Genomic DNA, 24,722 nt, shown 5'->3' with positions numbered 1-24,722 from the left:
GCCAAACGGACTATCCTGCCGGTCCTTGACTTCGGCAATGTCATTTACAAAATAGCCTCCAACACTCTACTCAGAAAATTGGATGCAGTCTATCACAGTGCCATCCGTTTTGTCACCAAGCCCCATTTACTACCCACCATTGCGACCTGTATGCCATTGCGACCTCTCGTTGGCTGCTCCTCCCTACATTCGTCGACAATCCAACTGGCTCCAGGTCATCTATATGTCTTTGCTAGGTAAAGCTCCGCCTTATCTCAGCTCACTGGTCACCATAGCAACACCCACCCGTAGCACACACTCCAGCAGGTACATTTCACTGGTCATCCCCAAAGCCAACACCCCTATTGGCCGCCTTTACTTCCAGTTCTCTGCTACCAATGAAAAAATGCAATGCAAAAATGAAGTTGGAGACCTATGTCTCACTCACTAACTTCAAGCATTGGCTGTCAGAGCAGCTTACCGATCGCTGCAGCTGTACACAGTACATCTGTAAATAGCTCATCCAACCAACTACTTACCTCATCCCCATATATATATATTTTTTCTGCTCTGTTGCACACCAGTATTTCTACTTGCACATCTATCACTCCAGTATCAATTGCTAAATTGTATTTACTTCGCCACTATGGCCTATTTGTTGCCTTACCTCCTTACTTAATTTGCACACACTGTATATAGATTTTATATTGTGTTATTGACTGTACGTTTGTATCTCATGTGTAACTCTGTGTAGTTGTTTTTGTCGCACTGCTTTGCTTTACCTTGACCAGCTCACAGTTGTAAATGAGAACTTGTTCTCAACTGGCCTACCTGGTTAAATAATGGAGATATAAAAAAATATAATGCCATAGTCAACTCTATCATTATTTACTTCCAAGATAGGATTTACCGTTCATGTATAGATGGGATATAGCTTTTGCCAAATTGAAATCAGGTCGATTTTCTTTTTTTCTCTTTCATTTTAGCTAACCCTAAGTTCTCTACTAACCTGCTATATTAAGTCAATTTGACAAAATAGGTATCCCTGCTAGACAAAACCGGATTTACCCTCCATCCTCCTTCTCTTCTGAACCTCTTCTTTCTACTTTGAAGAATATTTTATTTTCTTGGCTGCCCATTCTCCTCCCCCTCAGTTGTGCCACTACAAGCTGTAAATAAAGACACACACAACAACCTCATATCTAGTATATGGCACAAAGAGCTTACTGAGATGATACACTGAAGGTTTGACAGATGTGCTTATAGGCCATGAAAACAGAAATACATTAATTAAGACACCCACACATTGAGAACGAGCAATGTGTGGGAGGATGCTGTTGTGGACTGACCCATTGACCTGGTTAGCTAACGTTAACTAGCTACATGGTTGACACTGCAGCTAGCTAGCTTAGCCAGCGTACCTAATGGCAACCTAATGTGATAGATAGTTAGATATTGCCAAGGTGGCTAGTTAACCAACAAACAGAGATAATATGGGGAGCTATGTCTGTCAAATGCTGGGTTTGCCAAAGCTAACTAGCTTTTTAGCTAACTAGCAATTTGATTTACACTCGCCCCGAAAACACAATTTTAACAGCAAAATGATGTCTTAGAAATACTTTTCTTAATCCAGAAATATATAACGTTACAAAGGCAGCAGGTAATTAAATTACAAATGACCTCTGACTTCTGGCTAAGAAACCAAGAGCAAAAATATCCTCAGGAGTGAAGACATACGCTTCAATTCAAGAGGCGTGGAGATACGTCAACATTTTCCAAACTCTGTCCTGGTGACCCCAAAGGGTGCATATACAGTTGAAGTCGGAAGTTTACACACACCTTAGCCAAATACATTTAAACTCAGTTTTTCAATCCCTGACATTTAATCCTGGTAAAAAATCCCTGTTTTAGGTCAGTTAGGATCACCACTTTATTTTAAGAATGTGAAATGTCAGAATAATAGTAGAGAGAATAATTTAGTTCAGCTTTTACTTCTTTAATCACATTCCCAGTGGGTCAGAAGTTTACATACACTCAATTAGTATTTGGTAGCATTGCCTTTAAATTGTTTAACTTGGGTCAAACGTTTCGGTAGTCTTCCACAAGCTTCCCACAATAAGTTGGGTGAATTTTCCTCCTGACAGAGCTGGTGTAAGTCAGGTTTGTCGGCCTCCTTGCTCGCACACGCTTTTTCAGTTCTGCCCACACATTTTCTATAGGATTGAGGTCAGGGCTTTGTGATGGCCACTCCAATACCTTGACTTTGTTGTCCTTAAGCCATTTTGCAAAACTTTGAAAGTATGCTTGGGGTCATTGTCCATTTGGAAGACCCATTAGCAACCAAGCTTTAACTTCCTGACTGATGTCTTGTGATGTTGCTTCAATACACACATAATTTTCCTCCTCACGATGCCATCTACTTTGTGAAGTGCACCAGTCCCTCCTGCAGCAAAGCACCCCCACAACATGATGCTGCCACCCCCCATGCTTCACGGTTGAGATGGTGTTCTTCGTCTTGCAAGCCTCCCCCTTTTTCCTCCAAACATAACAATTGTCATTATGGTCAAACAGTTATATTTTTGTTTCATCAGACCAGAGGAGATATCTCCAAAAAGCACAATCTTTGACCCCATGTGCAGTTGCAAACCGTAGTCTGCTTTTTTGTGGCAGTTTTGGAGCAGTGGCTTCTTCATTGCTGAGCGGCCTTTCATTGTTATGTTGATATAGGACTCGTTTTACTGTGGGTATAGATAATTTTGGACCTGTTTCCTCCAGCATCTTCACAGGGTCCTTTGCTGTTGTTCTGGGATGGATTTGCACTTTTCTCACCAAAGTCTGTCTCTAGGAGACAGAACGCCTCTGCTTCCTGAGCAGTATGACGGCTGCGTGGAGCCATGGTGTTTATACTTGTGCGCTATTGTTTGTACAGATGAACGTGGTACCTTCAGGCATTTGGAAATTGCTCCCAAGGATAAACCAGACTTGTGGAGGTCTGCAATATTTTCTGAGGTCTTGGCTGATTTCTTTTCATTTTCTATGATGTCAAACAAAGAGGCACTGAGTTTTAAGGTAGGCCTTTCCTACAGCTTACATAGGTACATGAATGAAGTCACCAGTTCACTTGTGTACTACTGGAGTCAGTCTAGGACAGGTTAACAAATGTTCAAGTTGAATACTATCCTGGAGGGGGTTGGTTTCACTGCTGTTACAGAAACTCTCACTGCCTCCTTCACACAAATTATCCCAAAAAAAATCTAAAATACAAGTTGGTTCAAAACAATGGCGGGGGTCAAAATGACCCGAGGACAGCGGGAGGGTTGATCACAAGGGCGGGTCAGTTTGACCCAAGGACAACGGAGGGTTTAACTCAAGGGCGGGTCACAATGCCCCGAGGACAATGGGAGGGTTGATCATAAGGGCGGGTCATTTTGACCCAAGGACAACGGGAGGTGTAGTGATACAGTAAGTGGCGATTTTTAGCATGTAAATCTTAGTGGGGCCAAAAAATAATAATAATAATTATGCATGCCAGCAAAGCCACTACACAACACAACACTAAACTATACATTAATTGCACCATAAAGGTGACAAATGGTGCCCACAAACTGCTAGGGCCTACATAAAGCTGTGCCAACAGCAGTCTCAACACCTTACCATTGCTACACCTGGTTATCAGCGGAGCCTTGTCTGGCAGCAAAACAGTTAATTCAGCCTCATTACTGCATTTAAAAAAACATAGCAAATATGTCTGACTTGCTTAAACATATGTGGATTCACTGACAACTGAGATGTACAAACTATGGCATAAAGGGAAGACGAGAGGATAAGAGGCAATCCGTAATTCTCCGGTCTAACTGGGCCTGCATTCTATTAATGAACGTGATAGGACGGATGTTGTAAATATAACTATTTGTTCAGCTCTTTTGAAATGTACAGTGACATGATTCAAAAATCAGAACCGATACATAAAAGGGGAATATAAGCAGACAATGAAAGATACACTTTTGTTATTGACCAAATACTTATTTTCCACCATAATTTGCAAATAAATTCATAAAAAATCCTACAATGTGATTTTCTGGATTTTTTTTCTCATTTTGTCTGTCATAGTTGAAGTGTACCTATGATGAAAATTACAGGCCTCTCATCTTTTTAAGTGGGAGAACTTGCACAATTGGTGGCTGACTGAATACTTTTTTACCCCACTGTACATGTGCACCACGAAGTCACAGTAGGCAAAATTAAGAGTGGAAAAGGGACCAAATTATTAGGGTGAGGCACATGGGATACTAACAATTTACTACACAACATACACTTATGTATACTGTAGATAAGAAAGTAATACTATCTCCCTGGCATATTACATCATTTATGCAACAGCAAGTGAATAGGAAGATGGTGCAGCTGTCCTTCATGGGCAAATTTTGTCATCAAAGTTTGTCATCACAGTCTGGCATTCTCTGGATTTATGGTATTTTCAAGACAATTGCAAACTCTGAAAAAAACAAGGTTGAATCATGATGATGTCAGTGATCTTCAGATCAGCGCTCTAGAAAGAGGCCCGAGTTCCAGACTTGCCCCACATGCCCTGAAAGCCGGGTCGCCACTGGATACATGTAGTGGGTCAGTAAGGAATTTAAGTAAATATATTGAATTATGCAATTCAAATAAAATATGTAAACAGAGTATATATTATGTCCCACTGACATTATGTCGGAAGACATATGTGCTGAACGTTTGGGAAAAACAGGGTACAATTTTATATATTATTTCAACCCCCAATTTGCAACACTTCTATAGAATGACCTATATATGGTATAGGGTGCCATTCTGGACAGAGACTAGATCACAGACAATAGGAATGACTGGGGCCCCTGTCTGCCTGCACTCATTTGGAGTATATCACATTTCCCTTGACCTGACATGCAAATAGCCTATTTACTCTGACTGGACCAAAACCTATCTGAGACACCCAATTGTATATGCAAAGACCACTAATAGTTTTAAGAAGTTTTTCTGACTGCATATGTTTGCCGAATTACATGAGTAGTTCAACTTACGTTTTTTTTTAAATATTAAGGATATCAAAATCAAATAAACATTTAAAATACACATTTGTTTAACCCTTGAAAATATTTGGGTTTTATCATCCAATCTCACTTTTCAATTCTGACACAATGATGCAATGTGAAACACTAGCAAGACTCTTCCCAGATAAGAGAGAATTAATCAAACCTAGAGTTACAAAATTCTGGATATCATGGTTATTCCCTCCTGATTACGGGAATCTTCTGACCAGGATTTCTGGAGAACATTTTCTGTAAAGTTACCGAGATAATTCAACCCTAATCAAAACACGCATATTTTTGCAATCACATCTACTGCGCTACCAACCTCTTTACAAGCTATCCACTAACAGTTATAAACAAACAGGTTACAATTTGCCCTCTGTATCAGGTGAAACTGGGGGTGTCAATTCTCCCTCAGAGACCTCGGATACAGAGCAATTTCCCAGCTCTGTGGAGGTAGAGGAGGGGCTTATGATAGAAAAATGACATACTTACCTGATTTGATTGATATTAACAGTAAACTATTATATATTTTACTAAGAGGACGACTGGCCTGCTAATGCTTAGTTTTTATAGTGTCACTCTAGCTTCCTGCAGCTGGTCTGGGCATCGAGGATATGGGTTTTACTAAAGATAGCTTGAAGCTGACAATTGATTCTCTTTGGAAAAAAAAAAACATTCCAGTCAACAGTGGTGCATGTGAGACATATTTCTCCGTCTAACTGGGGTTGCATAGATGAGATTGTGTGACTTGAGACAGAGATACCCTGAGGAATACAACAAACATTTCAGGGTTTGTTCTCATCAATGCATCTGGGAAACTTAGCCTGGTAGAATAACACCCCCCCCCCCCCCCCGTACAGTTAAACAACAAGAGATGAACAAGGTTCTGGTGGGGCGGGGGGAGTCAGCCATAGTTGAAGCACAGTTTTAGGTTTAGTATATAAAGACCCGGTATTCTCTGTATGAATCAAAGACTCTGTCCGACAGTCAAGACTGTTGTATTGACGGCTTCATTGTTGCATTCAATTATCGATATAAAATAAAGATGATTGTTTGAAGAAATGACCAAGTCTCTCTCAGTACTGAATTTTCCACGACAGGCTGCACACAACCCAGTCACCACACTGATGAATTCACAAACATATGTGGCATAAACAAACTGCCTTGAGTCTAAGATTGCAATAAAAGGTGAAACCACTACCCATGGAAGGTAGTTTGTCATCATAGACACCATGATAATCAATATGATTTGAAATACCCCCATATGATTTGTCCCATCATTCGCTCTCTCCCCTTCCCCTGACCCAGGCTGTTTCAGTGCCCTGAGATCTGAGAGGCAGGAGAATAACATGAATACAATTAAAACCAGAATTTCACCCAAAGAAACATAATTTATGACATTTGTCTACTTTACACACAAATAAGTAAAACAGAACCCAATCAAAACCAGCCAAACCAAGCCAGAACACCCTAGCTTGTATCTCTGTACTTCATGAAGACCACTGTGTGGACCACTGCCAGGTAGCGCTCAAAACATATACAGCACTGAAATAGGGGGTGTAGCCATTGGTGGGTAGACTCAGGATGAGGTTGACGGGCATAGCAGGGAATGGCAAAAGCCAAATCGGGCTCCAGATAGCCAGAGAGGACAGAGTAATGGTTGAAGAAGTTTGTTTATTTTGGGACATACTGGCTTTCACGTTCCTTTGATCAGTGTGGAAGAAAGGAGGGAGAGGGGGAACTAGAGAGAGAGAGAGAGAGAGAGAGAGAGAGAATAGTGAAGGTGTAAACTTTGTGACAGCCCTGAATTTGTCTGAACTGTTTCAGTGCTCCTCCTCACAATAGGGTGTTTCCCTGTTAATTCCCGATTTAATAGCCAGCATCAGCTGCGCAAAAGTGGGTTTTGTGATGGATGAGGATGTGTTGAATCCTCAGTTTCGAAGCATCTTTACTCTGTTTGTTTTGTTGTATTTAAAGTTGTGCTTTAGCCTTGTCTCAATTTTGACCAGGATCTGATCCACTCATTGCTTCCTTTCGACTCCACCTCTCAGTTGGTCTCCGCTGGTTCCTCATGGCCTTTCTCCTCTGTTGGCGGAGTCAACTTTTCTACATACGGTATTTCATTTGTTTTAGTGTGATGTATACCGTGATGATTTATGTGGTCAGTTGTAGTTGAAGACATGTTGCGATATGATACTCTTTATGGTTGTGTGGTAAAAGAGTTTGATATTTTTATTGTATGATTGAAGACTGGGTTTACGCTACAATTTTATGAAAGGACAAACATTGTGTGACAAAGGAGTTCCCTAAACTCCTTTACCAGGCTGGACTCTTTTAGGTCCGAGATACAGGGCTTTTCTGAAGGAACCAGAGCTCATTGTTTGTTATTATTATGTGTTTGTGATCATTTATGTTGTAATACAACCCACGCAAAAGAACACATTTGTTTTGAAGTTATTTCCATTGTTTTAAAGGTTTGTGAATGTGTTTCCATACAGACTTTTACATGAGTCCTTTGTATTGGTGTAGACTTGGTGTAGACTTGACGGACCAGACGGGACTCATTCCCTCCCAAAACAAAAGGAGAAATCATTTTTTTCTCTGGTAGGCACAACCTACCTGGCACACCTACAAACAATTACCTCAAATCAAAACCGTTACAACTTGGCAGTAGAAAACCTAGACAATATATTTGACCTCTCAGCTTCCCTATCACTGTGGTTAATCACTAAAACAATACGGAAAAAGAAGGAACAGCACGTCAGAAATCAGCTCAATGTAATTGAAGAATCCAAAATTGGAAAACACTAAGCAAACAACAACACAAAGAGTTATCTATCCAAAATGGAGATGTATGGGTAAACCACTTGTCCAATCATTTTGGCCCTATAACAAACAGCAAAAACACAAATGATCAAATACAAATCTTAGAATCATCTATTAAAGACTAGGCTGGAGGCTGGAGATCACCCTGTCATGCTGATTGAGTTCGAATAACAGACTGGAAGCTTCAAAAGGAGGGTGGTGCTTGGAATCATTGTTCTTCCTCTGTCAACCATGGTTATCCATGGTAATCATGTGCTGTCATCATTGCTTTGCACAAAAAGGGCTTCACGGGCAAGGATATTGCTGCCAGTAAGATTGCACCTAAATCAAACATTTATCGGATCATTAAGAACTTCAAGGATAGTGGTTAAATTGTTGTGAAGAAGGCTTCAGGGCGCCCAAGAAAGTCCAGCAAGCGCCAGGACCGTCTTCTAAAGTTGATTCAGCTGCGGGATCGGGGCACCACCAGTACAGAGCTTGCTCAGGAAAGGCAGCAGGCAGATGTGAGTGCATCTGCACACACAGTGAGGCGAAGACTTTTGGAGGAATGTCAAGAAGGGCAGCAAAGAAGCCACTTCTCTCCAGGAAAAACATCAAGGACAGACTGATATTCTTCAAAAGGTACAGGGATTGGACTGCTGAGGACTGGGGTAAAGTCCTTTTCTCTGATGAATCCCCTTTCCGATTGTTTGGGGCATCCTGAAAAAAGCTTGTCCGGAGAAGACAAGATGAGCGCACCCAAAGGTCCTGTGTCATGCCAACAGTAAAGCATCCTGAGACCATTCATGTGTGGGGTTGCTTCTCAGCCAAGGGAGTGGGCTCACTCACAATTTGCCTAAGAACACAGCCATGAATAAAGAATAGTACCAAAACATCCTCAGAGAGCAACTTCTCCCAAAATTCCAGGAAAAGTTTGGTGACGAACAATGCCTTTTCCAGCATGATGGAGCACCTTGCCATAAGGCAAAAGCGATAACTAAGTGACTCGGATATTTGTGGCCCATGGCCAGCAAACTCCCCAGACCTTAATCCCATTGAGAACTTGTGGCGGGTGGACAAACTCCAAGCATTGATTATGCAAGAATGGGCTGCCATAAGCCAGGATGTGGCCCAGAAGATAATTGACAGCATGCCAGGACGGATTGCAGAGGTCTTGAAAAAGAAGGGTCAACACTGCAAATATTGACTTTTTGCATCAACTTCATGTAATTGTCAATAAAAGCCTTTGACACTTATGAAATGCTTGTTATTATACTTCAGTATTCCATAGTAACATCTGACAAAAATATCTAGACACTGAAGCAGCAAACTTTGTGAAAATGTATATTTGTGTCATTCTCAAAACTTTTGCCACAACTGTATACAAATTGATGGAATGTGGTGTTTGTGAAAAAACACACAACATTATTAAATCCATTGTACACAAGCAGCAAGTGGGCTGTTAAAATTGGCAAAAAACACACATTTCTTTCCACACGGCCATGGGGTGAGACAGGGATGCAGCTTAAGCCCCACCCTCTTCAACATATATTTCAACGAATTGTGGACTAGAACAGTCTGCAGCACCCGGCCTCACTCTAATAGAATCTGAAGTCAAATGTCTACTGTTCGCTGATGATCTGGTACTTCTGTCACCAACCAATGAGGGCCTACAGCAGCACAGATTCTGTCAGACCTGGGCGCTGACAGTAAATCTCAGTAACACAAAATAATGGTGTTCCAAAAAGGTCCAGTTGCCAGTACCACAAATACAAATCTAGACACGGTTGCCCTACTGCAAACAAAAAATGATACATAAATTGGCCTAAACATTAGCGCCACAGGTAACTTCCACAAAAAGCTGTGAACGAGCTGGAAGACAAGGCCAGAAGGGTCTTCTATGCTATCAAAAGGAACATAAGATTCGACATGCCAAGCAGGATCTGGCTTAAAATACTTGGATAAGTTATAGTACCCATTGGCCTTTATGGTTGTGAGGTCTGGGGTCCACTCACCAACCAAGAATTCACAAAATGGGACAGACACCAAATTGAAACTCTGCATGCTTAATTCTGCAAAAATATTCTCTGTGTACAACGTAAAACAGCAAATAACACATGCAGAGCAGAATTAGGCCGATACCTGCTAATTATCTGAGCAGCAATCAAGAAATCAGGGAAAAATTGCACAGCAGACCAACAATAAACACATGGGAAGTAATAACTCAAAGAAAATATGTCAAACAGGCAGACAATCATTATAGACATGGTCAGGTTGAGAGTGAAGAACTCTGTGGCCATCGTTCCTCGGTTTCGGTCACTGTCAGCCACAGGACATAGACATTTGTTGGAAAACTCAGGATGAGGTTGATTGCATGGAACACAACTAATAAGGACTCTGGTTGAGATGTAAGGCTGGTGTTGTTGACCACAGAGGGGAAATAAGAATCCCTCTTCAGAAGTGTACATTGCCTCTCTGGAAGCTTCATCTGTGGGTACAGATGGAGGGTTGAACGGTTGAGTCATGGAATGCATCTCAAATGTCACCCTTTTCCCTACATAGTCCACTACTTTTGATCAGAGGCCTGTGTACTATGTACTGTGGGGCAGTGGTTCCCAAACTTGTTATTGTAACGCTTGGACGGGAGACTCTGGCGGCTCAGGACAGACGGGAGACTCCGGCGGCTCAGGACAGACGGGAGACTCCGGCGGCTCAGGACAGACGGGAGACTCCGGCGGCTCAGGACAGACGGGAGACTCCGGCGGCTCAGGACAGACGGGAGACTCCGGCGGCTCAGGACAGACGGGAGACTCCGGCGGCTCAGGACAGACGGGAGACTCCGGCGGCTCAGGACAGATGGGAGACTCTGGCGGCTCAGGACAGACGGGAGCACCTGTAGGGAGGAGACAAAGAGACAGCATGGTGCGGGGGGCTGCCACCGGAGGGCTGGTGCGTGGAGGTGGCACCGGATAGACCGGACCGTGAAGGCGCACTGGAGCTCTTGAGCACCGAGCCTGCCCTTGAGCACCGCGCCTCACGGCATAACACGGTGCCTGCCCGGTCCGTCTCGCTCTCCGGTAAGCACGGGGAGTTGGATTAGGTCTCCTACCTGACTTCGACACACTCCCCATGTGCCCCTCCCCAATACATTTTTGGGGCTGCCTCTCGGGCTTCCAACCGCGCCGCCGTGCTGCCTCCTCATACCACCGCCTCTCAGCTTTCGCTATCTCCAGCTCAGCCTTGGGGTGGTGATATTCTCAAGCCTGTGCCAATGGTCCCTTGCCGTCCAAAATCTCCTTCCATGTCCAGGAGTCCTGCGATCCTGGCCGCTGCTGCTGCTGCCCGTTACCACGCTGCTTGGTCCTTTCTTGGTGGTTCTGTAACGCTTGTCGTCTGGGGAAGGAGAGGAGGACCAAGGTGCAGCTTGGTAAGTGTTCATATTATTTAATGAAATATGCAACACTAGACAAAACAACAAACACGACAAACTAACAGTTCTGAAAGGTGAAACAAAAACACTAAACAGGAAACAACTACCCACAAAACACAATGGAAACCAGGCTACCTAAATATGGTTCTCAAACAACGATTGACAGCTGCCTCTGATTGAGAACCATACCAGGCCAAACACAGAAATAGAAAATCATAGACAAACTAACATAGACAACCCACCCAACTCACGCCCTGACCATACCAAAACAAAAGACAAAACAAGGGAACTAAGGTCAGAACGTGCTGACACCAGGGTTAGCTCTCTCTCAAATGTTGTTTTTTGCCATCATTTTAAGCCTGCCACACACACTATACGATACATTTATTAATAAACATAAGAATGAGTGTGAGTTTGTCACAACCAGGCCTGTCGGAAGTGACAAAGAGCTCTTATAGGACCAGACCACAAATATGAATATAATAATAATAAGTAATTTTGCTCTTAATTTAACCATCTTACATATAAAACCTTATTTGTTCATCGAAAGTTGTAAATAACTCACCACAGGTTAATGAGAAGGGTGCGCTTGAAAAGATGCACATAACTCTGCAATGTTTGGTTGTATTGGAGACAGCCTCAGTCTTAAATAATTTTTCACACACAGTCTCTGCCTGTATTTAGTTTTCATGCTAGTGAGGGCCGAGAATCCACTCTCACATACAGTGGGGAGAACAAGTATTTGATACACTGCCGATTTTACAGGTTTTCCTACTTTCAAAGCATGTCTGTAATTTTTTATCATAGGTACACTTCAACTGTGAGAGACGGAATCTAAAACAAAAATCCAGAAAATCACATGATTTTTAAGTAATTCATTTTCATTTTATTGCATGCCATAAGTATTTGATCACCTACCAACAATTAAGAATTCCGGCTCACAGACCTGTTGGTTTTTCTTTAAGAAGCCCTCCTGTTCTCCACTCATTACCTGTATTAACTGCACCTGTTTGAACTTGTTACCTGTATGAAAGACACCTGTCCACACACTCAAACAGACTCCAACCTCTCCACAATGGCCAAGACTAGAGAGCTGTGTAAGGACATTAGGGATAAAATTGTAGACCTGCACAAGGCTGGGATGGGCTACAGGACAATAGGCAAGCAGCTTGGTGAGAAGGCAACAACTGTTGGCACAATTATTTGAAAATGGAAGAAGTTCAAGATGACAGTCAATCATCCTCGGTCTGGGGCTCCATGCAAGATCTCACCTGTGGGGCATCAATGATCATGAGGAAGGTGAGGGATCAGCCCAGAACTACACGGCAGGACCTGGTCAATGACCTGAAGAGAGCTGGGACCACAGTCTCAAAGAAATCATTGGTAACCCACTATGCCGTCATGGATTAAAATCCTGCAGCGCACGCAAGGTCCCCCTGCTCAAGCCAGCGCATGTCCAGGCCCATCTGAAATTTGCCAATGACCATCTGGATGATCCAGAGGAGGAATGGGAGAAGGTCATGTGGTCTGATGAGGCAAAAATAGAGCTTTTTGGTCTAAACTCCACTCGCCGTGTTTGGAGGAAGAAGAAGGATGAGTACAAACCCAAGAACACCATCCCAACCGGGAAGCATGGAGGTGAAAACATCATTCTTTGTGGATGCTTTTCTGCAAAGGGGACATGACGACTGCACCATTTTGAGGGGAGGATGGATGGGGCCATGTATCGCGAGATTTTGGCTAACAACTTCCTTCCCTCAGTAAGAGCAATGAAGATGGGTCGACCTGAAACACACAGCCAGGGCATCTAAGGAGTGGCTGCGTAAGAAGCATCTCAAGGTCCCGGAGTGACCTAGCCAGTCTCCAGACCTGAACCCAATAGAAAATCTTTGGAGGGAGCTGAAAGTCCGTATTGCCCAGCGACAGCCCCAACACCTGAAGGATCTGGAGAAGGTCTGTATGGAGGAGTGGGCCAAAATCCCTGCTGCAGTGTGTGCAAACCTCGTCAAGAACTACAGGAAACGTATGATCTATGTAATTGCAAACAAAGGTTTCTGTACCAAATATTAAGTTCTGCTTTTCTGATGTATCAAATACTTATGTCATGCAATAAAATGCAAATTAATTACTTAAAAATCATACAATGTGATTTTCTGGATTTTTGTTTTAGATTCCGTCTCTCACAGTTGAAGTGTACCTATATTAAAAATTAGACCTATACATGCTTTGTAAGTAGGAAAACCAGCAAATCGGCAGTGTATCAAATACTTGTTCTCCCCACTGTATATTTGAATTATTCTATCATACAAGCGTCGTAAGAATTATGAATATGAACCACTTTTAAATGGACAAACATCTATAATTCCAAAGCTCACTACATCAAATTACACATAATTGAAATGCCCATTTCATAAAGATTGTAACAAACTGGACTATACTGTATGTAGTAACTTTGTTTGAAGAAATGGTGATTCGGTCTAAAAATTTGTTTGGAGTGTCGTAGTCTAAATTCAGTCTACTAAGTGGCAGTCTACACTGCCATTTCTCGAAAGTCAAACTCTTCCCACACGCCAAGTCACTTTTCTCAGTATCAGGAGCATCTGCATAACCACATTGTGTGTGACTATCCTTCAATATATTCCAGAGACTTGTCCATTGGGATTTATTGATATGTTTTATTCTCTATGAACTTTTATTTTAAGAATTTGTCAAAAATACATTCTTTATCATTTTACAGATAGAAGGAAGGAACAAGTATTCATCCACAATCTGCTGTGAGGAATTCCTGTTCTGAAGTATCTTGACAAAATTAAACCAAAATATTAAGTCTGACAATCTAATGTCCAGAAAAGTATTATATTTTTGTCTTGTTTCAACTGGTAAAAGTGGCTTGTGATTAAGCGGAGATAAAATCCACAATATTTTTCCTGCATTTGATGTTTTTATTCAACTGTGGTTTAAATTCAAATTGTAATGTATTTTTTTCCCCTCGGTAACCTGTATTGATGCTGCGTCTCTGTCTCCTGGGGTGTGTTGCGGTTGTGCCTGCCACAGACGCTGGACCTGATCCAAATCTCTGCTCCACCCGACTCTTCCCTGCCCCAACTGTGTGTTACGTCACACTGATGATTTAATCAAGGTGCGTTCAAAATGGCACCACGTTCCCTATATAGTGCACATATTTTGACCAGAGCCTTTTATATGGTAGAGGGTGCCATTTTGGACACAGACCAGAGTAACAAGAAGAGAAGTGTCTACCCCCCCGGCCTGCAGTCATGTATCACATTTCCCTTGACCTGACATGCAAACAGCCTGTTTACTCTGACAGGACTCAAACCCATCGAAGAGTCCCAAATGTGCACGCAAAGACTGCTAATTGTTTTTGTTTTATAATTATGCTCTACAAAAGGTAAAAGACATGAGTAGTTCAACACAAGCATTTATTGAATATGAAAAAATAAATGTGGGTCTTACTATTATCACTATTAAATACAAACATAAAGATGCAATGTGAAGCACTGGCAAGAAGATGACTTATCAATCTTCCCAGATAAAAGGTAATGAACACACCTATGGATGTACATTTCTGGATATCCTCGTAATTCCCTCCTGATTACTGGAATCTTCTGACCAGGATTTCTGGAGAAACTTTCAGGTCAAATTACCAGAATATTGCAACCCTGAACACATACATATTTTTGCCAGCGCATCTACTACCACCAACTTATATACAAGATATCACAAAACAGTTGTAAACAGGTAACAATTAGCCCTCTGTATTAGATGAAACTGGGAATATAAACTCTCCCTTAGACACCTTTGATGAAGTGCAGTTTCCCAGCCCTGTGGAGGTAGAGGAGGGGCTGCACAAACCCACTGACCACACTGATGTAGAGACACACATATTTGGCATTAAAAAACTGCCCAGAATCCAAGATCACAAAACAAGGTAAAACCACAAGCCATGGGAGGTAGTTTGCCATCATAGACACCAAGATAATCAAAATGATCTTAAACGCCCTCATCTTCATGTTATTTGTCCCATCCCCCTCTCTCTCCCCTTCCCCCGGCCCAGGCTGTTTCAGAGCCCTGAGAACTGACAGGCAGCAGAAAAACATCAATGTAATTAAGACCAGAACTTCACTCAAATACACATATATGACAATTTGGACGTCTCTTACAAGCACAGAAGTTAAACAGAACCCAATCAAAACCAGGCAAACCAATCCAGAGCACCCCACCTTGTACCTCAGAGGTCTGTACTTCAGGAAGACCACAGGGTGGACAACTGCCAGGTAGCGCTCAAAACATATACAGCACTGGAACAGGGGGCGGCCGTGGTATATAAAACCATTAAAGAATGTAATTAGAGCTAGGAGAGGAGGAATATGGAGATGTATGTAGACAAATACAAAGAAAGCACACAGGCAGTAGAGGATCTCAGATACAGCCAAGTTGAGAGCAAAGAACTCTGAGGCCATCGTCCCTCCGGCTCCGGTCAGTATCAGCCACAGGACATAGCCATTGGTGGGTAGACTCAGGATGAGGTTGACTGCATAGCAGGATGTGGTGACAGCGGAATCAAATTCCAGATAGGCAGAGAGGACAGAGGAATGGTTGGAGTCCATTTTTAAAAAATTCAAACCTAATTTTTGAAGTTCCAATGATCGCAGCATAGAGAGAGAGGGAGAAAGAGAGAGAGAGACAGACAGATGTGACAAGAACATCACTATGTTAACTCTTCATGTCAAAGCCACTTAGCTTAGTTCCACTGCTAATCTCAGAGATTAAGTAGCGTCAACCAACCTGAAGTCCGTGATTGGTGGGTCGTCTCTTCAGATTCTTTTTACGATTGTGTCTCTCCTTAGAACTGAGCTAGATAGATCTATAGGCTAAATCAAATACCTGCCAACACACCTGCGTAGCATATCACATTGCCAAGCTCTGCAGTTACACCCAAGGACCTCATGCCATGCAAATATCCTTCTCAGTGTGACAGGAACCACAACTATAAATATGATTGATGAGTATGTGTTGCTGTTGCTATTGTAGGCCTACTTGTTACTGCATGCTAGACGTCAACCGATTATGATTTTTCAACACCGATACCGATACCGATTATTGGAGGACCAAAGAAACCGATACCGATTAATCTGACAATTTTTAATTTTTTTGGTATGAGGCGGCAGCACGGCGGCGCGGTTGGAAGCCCGAAAGGCAGCCCCGAAAATGTATTGGGGAGGGGCACACGGGGAGTGTGGCGAAGTCAGGTAGGAGACCTCCACCAACTTCCCGTGCTTACCGGAGAGAGAGAGGGACCGGGCAGGCACCGTGTTATGCGGTGGAGCGCACAGTGTCCCCGGTGAGTGTGCATATCCCTGTGCGCTACATTGCCGCGCCTCGTATCGGCCGGTCTAGAGTGGGCATCGAGCCAGGTGCCATGAAGCCGGCTCAGAGCATTTGGTCGCCAGTGCGTCCCCTCGGGCCGGTGTACATGGCACCAGCCTTACGCATAGTGTCCCCGGTTCGCTAGTACAGCCTAGTGCAGGCTATTCCACCTTGCCTCACTGGTCTGGCTACGGGGAGCATTTGCCAGGTAAGGTTGGGCAGGCTCGGTGCTCGAGTCCTCCTGTGCGCCTTCACGATCTGGTCTATCCGGTGCCACCTCCACGTACCAGCCCTTCGGTGGCAGCCCCCCGCACTAGGCTGTCTCTCCGTCTTCTCCCTACAGGTGCGCCTGTCCTGAGCCGCCAGAGTCCCCCTCGCCTGTCCTGAACCGCCGGAGTCCCCCCCGCCTGTGCTGAGCCGCCGGAGTCCCCCCCGCTTGTCCTGAGCCGCCGGAGTCCCCCCCGCCTGTCCTGAGCCGCCGGAGTTCCCCCAGCCTGTGCTGAGCCGCCGGACTCCCCCCCGCCTGTCCTGAGTTGCCGGAGTCCCCCCGCCTCTCCTGAGCCGCCGGAGTCTCCCGCCTGTCCTGAGCCGCCGGAGTCCCCCCCGCATGTCCTGAGCCGCCGGAGTCTCCCCCGCATGTCCTGAGCCGTCGGAGTCCCCCCCGCCTGTCCTGAGCCGCCGGAGTCCCCCCCGCCTGTCCTGAGCCACCGGAGCCACCCCGCCTGTCGTGAGCCGCCCCCGCCTGTCGTGAGCCGCCGGAGTCTCCCCCGCCTGTCCTGAGCCGCCTAAGTCCCCACCGCCTGTCCTGAGCCGCTGTAGTGGGGGGACTCGACAGTCGTGAGCCGCCCCCGCCTGTCGTGAGCCGCCGGAGTCTCCCCCGCCTGTCCTGAGCCGCCGGAGTCCCCCCCGCCTGTCCTGAGCCGCCGGAGTCTCCCCCGCATGTCCTGAGCCGTCGGAGTCCCCCCCGCCTGTCCTGAGCCGCCGGAGTCCCCCCCGCCTGTCCTGAGCCGCCGGAGTCCCCCCCGCCTGTCCTGAGCCACCGGAGCCACCCCCTCCTGTCGTGAGCCGCCCCCGCCTGTCGTGAGCCGCCGGAGTCTCCCCCGCCTGTCCTGAGCCGCCTAAGTCCCCACCGCCTGTCCTGAGCCGCTGGAGTCGGGGGGACTCGACAGTCGTGAGCCGCCCCCGCCTGTCGTGAGCCGCCGGAGTCTCCCCCGCCTGTCCTGAGCCGCCTAAGTCCCCACCGCCTGTCCTGAGCCGCCGGAGTCCCCCCCGCCTGTCCTGAGCCACTGGAGCCACCCCCGCCTGTCGTGAGCCGCCAGAGTCTCCCCCGCCTGTCCTGAGCCGCCGGAGTCTCCCCCGCCTGTCCTGAGCCGCTGGAGTCCCCCCCGCCTGTCCTGAGCCGTCGGATTCCACCCCGCCTGTCCTGAGCCGCCGGAGTCCCCCCCACGCCTTTCCTGAGCCGCCGGAGTCCCCCCCGCCTGTCCTGAGCCGCCGGAGTCCCCCCCACCTGTCCTGAGCCGCCGGAGTCCCCCCGCCTGTCCTGAGCTGCCGGAGTCCCCCCCGCCTGTCCTGAGCCAACCCGCCTTTCGTGATCCGCCCCCGCCTTTCGTGAGCCGCCCCCGCCTGTCGTGAGCCGCCCCCGCCTTTCGTGATCCGCCCCCGCCTGTCGTGAGCCGCCGGAGTCCCCCCCGCCTGTCCTGAGCCGCCGGAGTCCCCCCCACGCCGTTCCTGAGCCGCCGGACTCCCCCCCGCCTGTCCTGAGCCGCCGGAGTCCCCCCCCGCCTGTCGTGAGCCGCCCCCGCCTGTCGTGAGCCGCCCCCGCCTGTCGTGAGCCGCCCCCGCCTGTCGTGAGCCGCCGGAGTCTCCCCCGCCTGTCCTGACCCGCCAAAGTCCCCACCACCTGTCCCGAGCAGCCGGAGTCCCCCCCGCCTGTCCTGAGCAGCCGGAGTCCCCCCCCCCGTCTGTCCTGAGCCGCCGGAGTCACCCCCACCTATCCTGAGCCGCCGGAGTCCCCCCCGCCTGTCCTGAGCCGCCGGAGTCCCCCCGCCTCTCCTGAGCCGCCGGAGACCCCCCCGCATGTCCTGAGCCGTCGGAGACCCCCCCGCATGTCCTGAGCCGTCGGAGTCCCCCCCGCCTGTCCTGAGCCGCCGGAGTCCCCACCGCCTGTCCTGAGCCGCCTTGAGTCCCCCCCGCCTGTCGTGAGCCACTCCCGCCTGTCGTGAGCCGCCCCCGCCTGTCCTGAGCCGCCGGAGTCCCCCCCGCCTGTCCTGAGCCGCCGGAGTCCCCCCCGCCTGTCCTGAGCCGCCCCCGCCTGTGGTGAGCCGCCCCCGCCTGTCGTGAGCCGCCCCCGCGTGTAGTGAGCCGCCCCCTCCTGTCGTGAGCCGCCCCCGCCTGTCGTGAGCCGCCCCCGCGTGTAGTGAGCCGCCCCCTCCTGTCGTGAGCCGCCCACGCCTTTCGTGAGCCGCCCCCGCCTGTCGTGAGCCGCCGGAGTCTCCCCCGCTTGTCGTGAGCCGCCGGAGTCCCCCCCTCCTGTCCTGAGCCGCCGGACTCCCCCCCACCTGTCCTGAGCCGCCGGAGTCCCCCCCGCCTGTCCTGAGCCGCCGGAGTCTCCCGCATTTCCGGCCCTGCCGAAATCTCGAGGGCGAGGGTCCTCAGTCCGAGGTCGCCACTCACAAGAGGCCACGGGGCGGTTGAGGAGGCGGACAAAAACTATGGTGAGGTGGGGTCCACGTCCCGCGCTAGAGCAGCCACCGCGGACAGATGCCCACCCAGACCCTCCCCTATAGGTTCAGGTTTTGCGGCCAGAGTCCGCACCTTTGGTGGGGGTGGGGGGGGGGGGGGTACTGTCACGTTCTGACCTTAGTTCTTTTGTTTTTGTTTAGTATGGTCAGGGTGTGAGTTGGGGTGGGCAGTCTGTGTTCTGTGTTCAGCCTAGTATGGTTATCAATCAGAGGCAGGTGTCGTTAGTTGTCTCTGATTGAGAATCATACTTAGGTAGCCTTTTTCCACCTGTGTTTTGTGGGTGTTTGTCTTCCGTGGCAGTGTTTGTTGCAACACGGGACTGTTTCGTTGATGCACGTTTATTATTTTGTTCCAGTGTTCAGTTGTGTTTTTGAATAAATCAATATGGACACTTACCACGCTGTGTTTTGGTTCGATCCTTACTCCTCCTCCTCAGACGAAGAGGAGGAAATTCATTACATAATATATCAATAAATCAATTTAGCCTCGTTTAAATAATGCAAAAACAAAGTGTTGGAGAAGAAAGTAAAAGTGCAATATGTGCCATGTAAGAAAGCTAACATTTATGTTCCTTGCTCAGAACATGAGAACATATGAAAGCTGGTGGTTGCTTATAACATGAGTCTCAATATTCCCAGGTAAGAAGTTTTAGGTTGTAGTTATTATAGGAATTATAGGACTATGTCCTTAATAGGCACTTTAGTATTGCCAGTGTAACAGTATAGCTTCCGTCCCTCTCCTCGCTCCTACCTGGGATCGAACCAGGAACACATCGACAACAGACAACAGCAGCATTACCCATGCAGAGCAACGGGAACAACTACTCCAAGTCTCAGAGCGAGTGACGTTTGAAACGCTATTAGCCATTCCACATCGGTTACACCAGCCTAATCTCGGGAGTTGATAGGCTTGAAGTCATAAACAGCGCAATGCTTGAAGCACAACAAAGAGCTGCTGGCAAAACGCAAAAAAGTGCTGTTTGAATGAATGGTTACGAGCCTGCTGCTGCCTACCATCGCTGTCAGACTACTCTATCAAATCATAGACTTAATAACATAATAACACACAGAAATACGAGCCTTAGGTCATTAATATGGTAGAATCCGGAAACTATCATCTCGAAAAACAAGACGTTTATTCTTTCAGTGAAATACGGAACCGTTCCGTATTTTATCTAATCTAATTCTAATATCTAATCGTATTTTGATCTATCAATCTTCAGGATGTTATTTTCATATATATCCAATAACTTTCCAACCGGATCATACATTTTCAGCTGCAGCCAAATGGAACGACGGTGGCACACACAGAGAAATGCGCCACAGGAAAATGGCATACTGTCGGGACAGTGACTATTTCCCCTCCCATTCGGTCAAAGTTCACACCAAAAGCTCCATTCCACTTTCTACTGAACGAGGAAGTGCTACCATCTAGTGGAAGGCGTAGGAAGTGCTACCAGATCCATATCTTGTTGGGAAAGGAGGGGGCGATGACGTCCAAGTTGACCCACATTCAGAATTTCACTTCTTGTTTGGAAGATTGCCTGCCCTATGAGTTTTGTTATACTCACAGACATAATTCAAACAGTTTTAGAAACTTCAGAGAGTTGTCTATCCAATAGCAATAATAGTATGCATATATTAGCAATCTAGGACAGAGTAGGATGCAGTTCACTATGGGCACGCAATTCATCCAAAGTGAGAATATCCTCAACTTAACCTCTCTAGGGGGTGTGGGACACGTCCGTCCCACCTGGCCAACGTTCAGTGAAATTGCAGAGCGCCAAATTCAAAAACAGAAATACTCATTCTAAAAATGTATAAAACATACAAGTGTTAAACATCGGTTTAAAGATTAACTTCTTGTTAATCCAACCACAGTGTTAAATTTCAAAAAGGCTTTATGGCGAAAGCACACCATGCGATTATTTGAGAACAGCGACCAGCAGACAAATCCTTACAAATAGTTACCAGCCAAGTAGAGGAGGTACACAAGTCAGAAATAGCGATAAAATTGATCTTCACATGGTTCCACTCACAAGACTCCCATTTACTCAATAAATGTTTGTTTTGTTCGATAAAGTCCCTCTTTATAGCCGAAAACCTCCCTTTTGTTCATGCATTTTGTTCAGTAATCCACAGGCTCAAAGGCAATCACAACAGCCTTATGAAAAATCAGAGAAGTATCAGTAACGTTCATAGAAACATGTCAAACGATGTTTATAATCAATACTCAGGTTGTTTTTAGTCATAATAATCAAAAGTATTTCAACCGGACAAAAGCTTTGTCAATATAAAAGGAAAACCAGAAAGGCGCACTCTCGGTCTCGCTCATTAAAATTCTCTGGGACACTGAATGGTCCACTCATTCAAAGTGTTCTTACTCCCTCACTTTTTAGAATGTAAGCCTGAAACAATTTCTAAAGACTTGACATCTAGTGGAAGCCATAGGAAGTGCAATTTGAGTCCTAAGTCAATGAAATCTGTATAGGCAGTCAATGGAAAACTACAATAATAAAAATATCCCACTTCCTGGATGGATTTTTCTCAGGTGTTCGCCTGCGATATCAGTTCTGTTATAATCACAGACATTATTTTAACAGTTTTGGAAACTTTAGAGTGTTTTCTATCCAAATCCACCATATCCTAGCTTCTGGGCCTGAGAAACAGGCAGTTTACTTTGGGCACGCTTTTATCCGGAGGTGACAATAGCGCCCCTACCCTAGTTAGGTTTTAAGCATATCCCAGTTTAGGTCACCTAACAGTATGAACTCTGAAAATAGATGGGGGGCAATCAATTCACATATGGTGTCCAGGGCACAGCTGGGGGCTGAGGGGGGTCTATAACAAGCGGCAATGGTGAGATACTTTTTTCTGGAAAGGTGGATTTTTAAAAGTAGAATCTCGATTTGTTTTGGCAGAACTCTGCAGTAGATTGCACATTTGCACCAACCTAAAATGATAGGGTATAGGGTTCCATTTTGGGACAAAGACCAGAGCACAGACAATAGGAGTGTTTTCCACCTGCCTGCCTGCCTGCCTGCCTGCCTACCTGACAGACATGCAAATAGTCTGTTTACTCTGACTGGACACAAACCCATTGAAGAGATCCAAATGATCATGCATCGAATATTGTATATATATTTTTTTGACTGCATGATTGCCGGATTGTTTAGTAGTAGTTCAACAGAAGTATTTCTTTAATATTTAATATGAAGGATTCTAAGATGACATGCAAGAAAACTTTATACACATTTGCTTAACCCTTGAAAACATTTGGGTCTTATCGTCCAATCTCACTACTAAATTCTGACACAAAGATGCAATGTGAAGCACTAGCAATACACTTTCCAGATCAGAGGGAATTAATCACATTTAGGGTTGCAAAATTCTGGATTTCCTTGTAATTCCCTCCTGATTACGGGAATCTCACAACCAGGATTTCTGAGGAAAATGTTAGGTAAATTGACCTGAATATTGCAACCCTAATCAAAACACGTACATATTTTTGGCAGCGCATCTACAACTACCAACCTCTTTACAAGATATCACATTGTTAGCAAATAGGTTACAATTGGCCCTCTGTATCAGGTGAAACTGGGGGTATCAACTCTCCCTCAGAGACCTCTGACACAGGATAGTTTCCCAGCCCGGTGGAGGTAGTGGAGGGGCTGCACAAACCCATTGACCACACTGATGAAGAGACAAATATATGTGGCATAAAGGAACTGCACTGAATCAATATTCCAATAAAAGAGAAAACCACTACCCATGGGAGGTAGTTTGCCATCATAGACACCAAAATAATCAAAATTATCTTAAACGCTAACATCTTCATGTTATTTTTCCCCTCTCTCTCACTCTCCCCCTCCCCCGGCCCAGGTTGTTTCAGAGCCCTGAGAAATGAGAGGCAGCAGAATAACATAAATGAAATTAAGACCAGAACTTCACCCAAAGACACATAATATATGACGTGTTGGTGGTGTACAAGCTGTAATAGTAAAAGAGAACTCAATCCCAATAAACCAAACCAATCCAGAACACCACACCTTGTGTCTCAGGGATCTGTACTTCAAGAAGTACACAGGGTGGACCACTGCCAGGTAGCACTCAAAACATAAACTCAGCAAAAAAGGAAATGTCTTGTTTTCAGGACCCTGTCTTTCAAAGATAATTATTACAAATCCAAATAACTTCACAGATCTTCATTGTAAAGGGTTTAAACACTGTTTCCCATGCTTGTTTCCCAATGAACCATAAACAATTAATGACCATTAAACTGTGGAACGGTCATTAAGACACTAACAACTTACAGACGGTAGGCAATTAAGGTCACAGCTATGCAAACTTTGAACACTAAAGAGGCCTTTCTACTGACTCTGAAAAACACCAAAATAAAGATGCCCAAGGCCCAAGGTCCCTGATCATCTGCATGAATGTGCCTTAGACATTCTGCAAGGATGCATGAGGACCGCGGATGTGGCCAGGGCAAAAAATTGCAATGTCTGTACTGTGAGAAGCCTAAAACAGCGCTACAGGGAGACAAGACAGACAGCTGATCATCCTCGCTGTGGCAGACCATGTGTAAAAACACCTGCACATGAACGCTACATCCTAACATCACACCTGCGGGACAGGTACAGGATGGCAACAACAACTGCCTTGTAGGCCTGTTATAAGTCAGGTCCTCACCAGACATCACCGGCAACAAAGTCGCCTATGGGCACAACCCACCGTCGCTGGACCAGACAGGACTGGCCAAAAGTGCTCTTCACTAACGAGTCACAGTTTTGTCTCACCGGGGGTGATGGTCGGATTCACGTTTATCGTCAAAGGAATGAGCGTTACACCGAGGCCTGTACTCTGGAGCGGGATCGATTTGGAGGTGGAGGTTCAGTCATGGTCTGGGGCTGTGTGTCACAGCATCATCGGACTGAGCTTTTTGTCCTTGCAGGCAATCTCATTGCTGTGCGTTACAGGGAATCTTCCTCCCTCATTTGGTACCCTTCCTGCAGGCTCATCCTGACATGACCCTCCAGCATGACAATGCCACCAGCCATACTGCTCATTCTGTGCGTGATTTCAATGTTCTGCCATGGCCAGCGAAGATCCCGGATCTCAATCCCATTGAGCACGTCTGGGACCTGTTGGATCGGAGTGTGAGGGCTAGGGCCATTCCCCCCAGAAATGTCCGGGAACTTGCAGGTGCCTTGGTGGAAGAGAGGGGCAACATCTCACAGCAAGACCTGGCAAATCTGGTGCAGTCCACGAGGAGGAGGTGCACTGCAGTACTTAATGCAGCTGGTA

Source organism: Oncorhynchus mykiss, chromosome 10, assembly GCF_013265735.2.
Source record: "Oncorhynchus mykiss isolate Arlee chromosome 10, USDA_OmykA_1.1, whole genome shotgun sequence".
NCBI classification, from domain to species: Eukaryota; Metazoa; Chordata; class Actinopteri; order Salmoniformes; family Salmonidae; genus Oncorhynchus; species Oncorhynchus mykiss.
The sequence above is the reverse complement of the archived record's forward strand: the minus strand, read 5'-3'. Positions refer to the sequence as shown.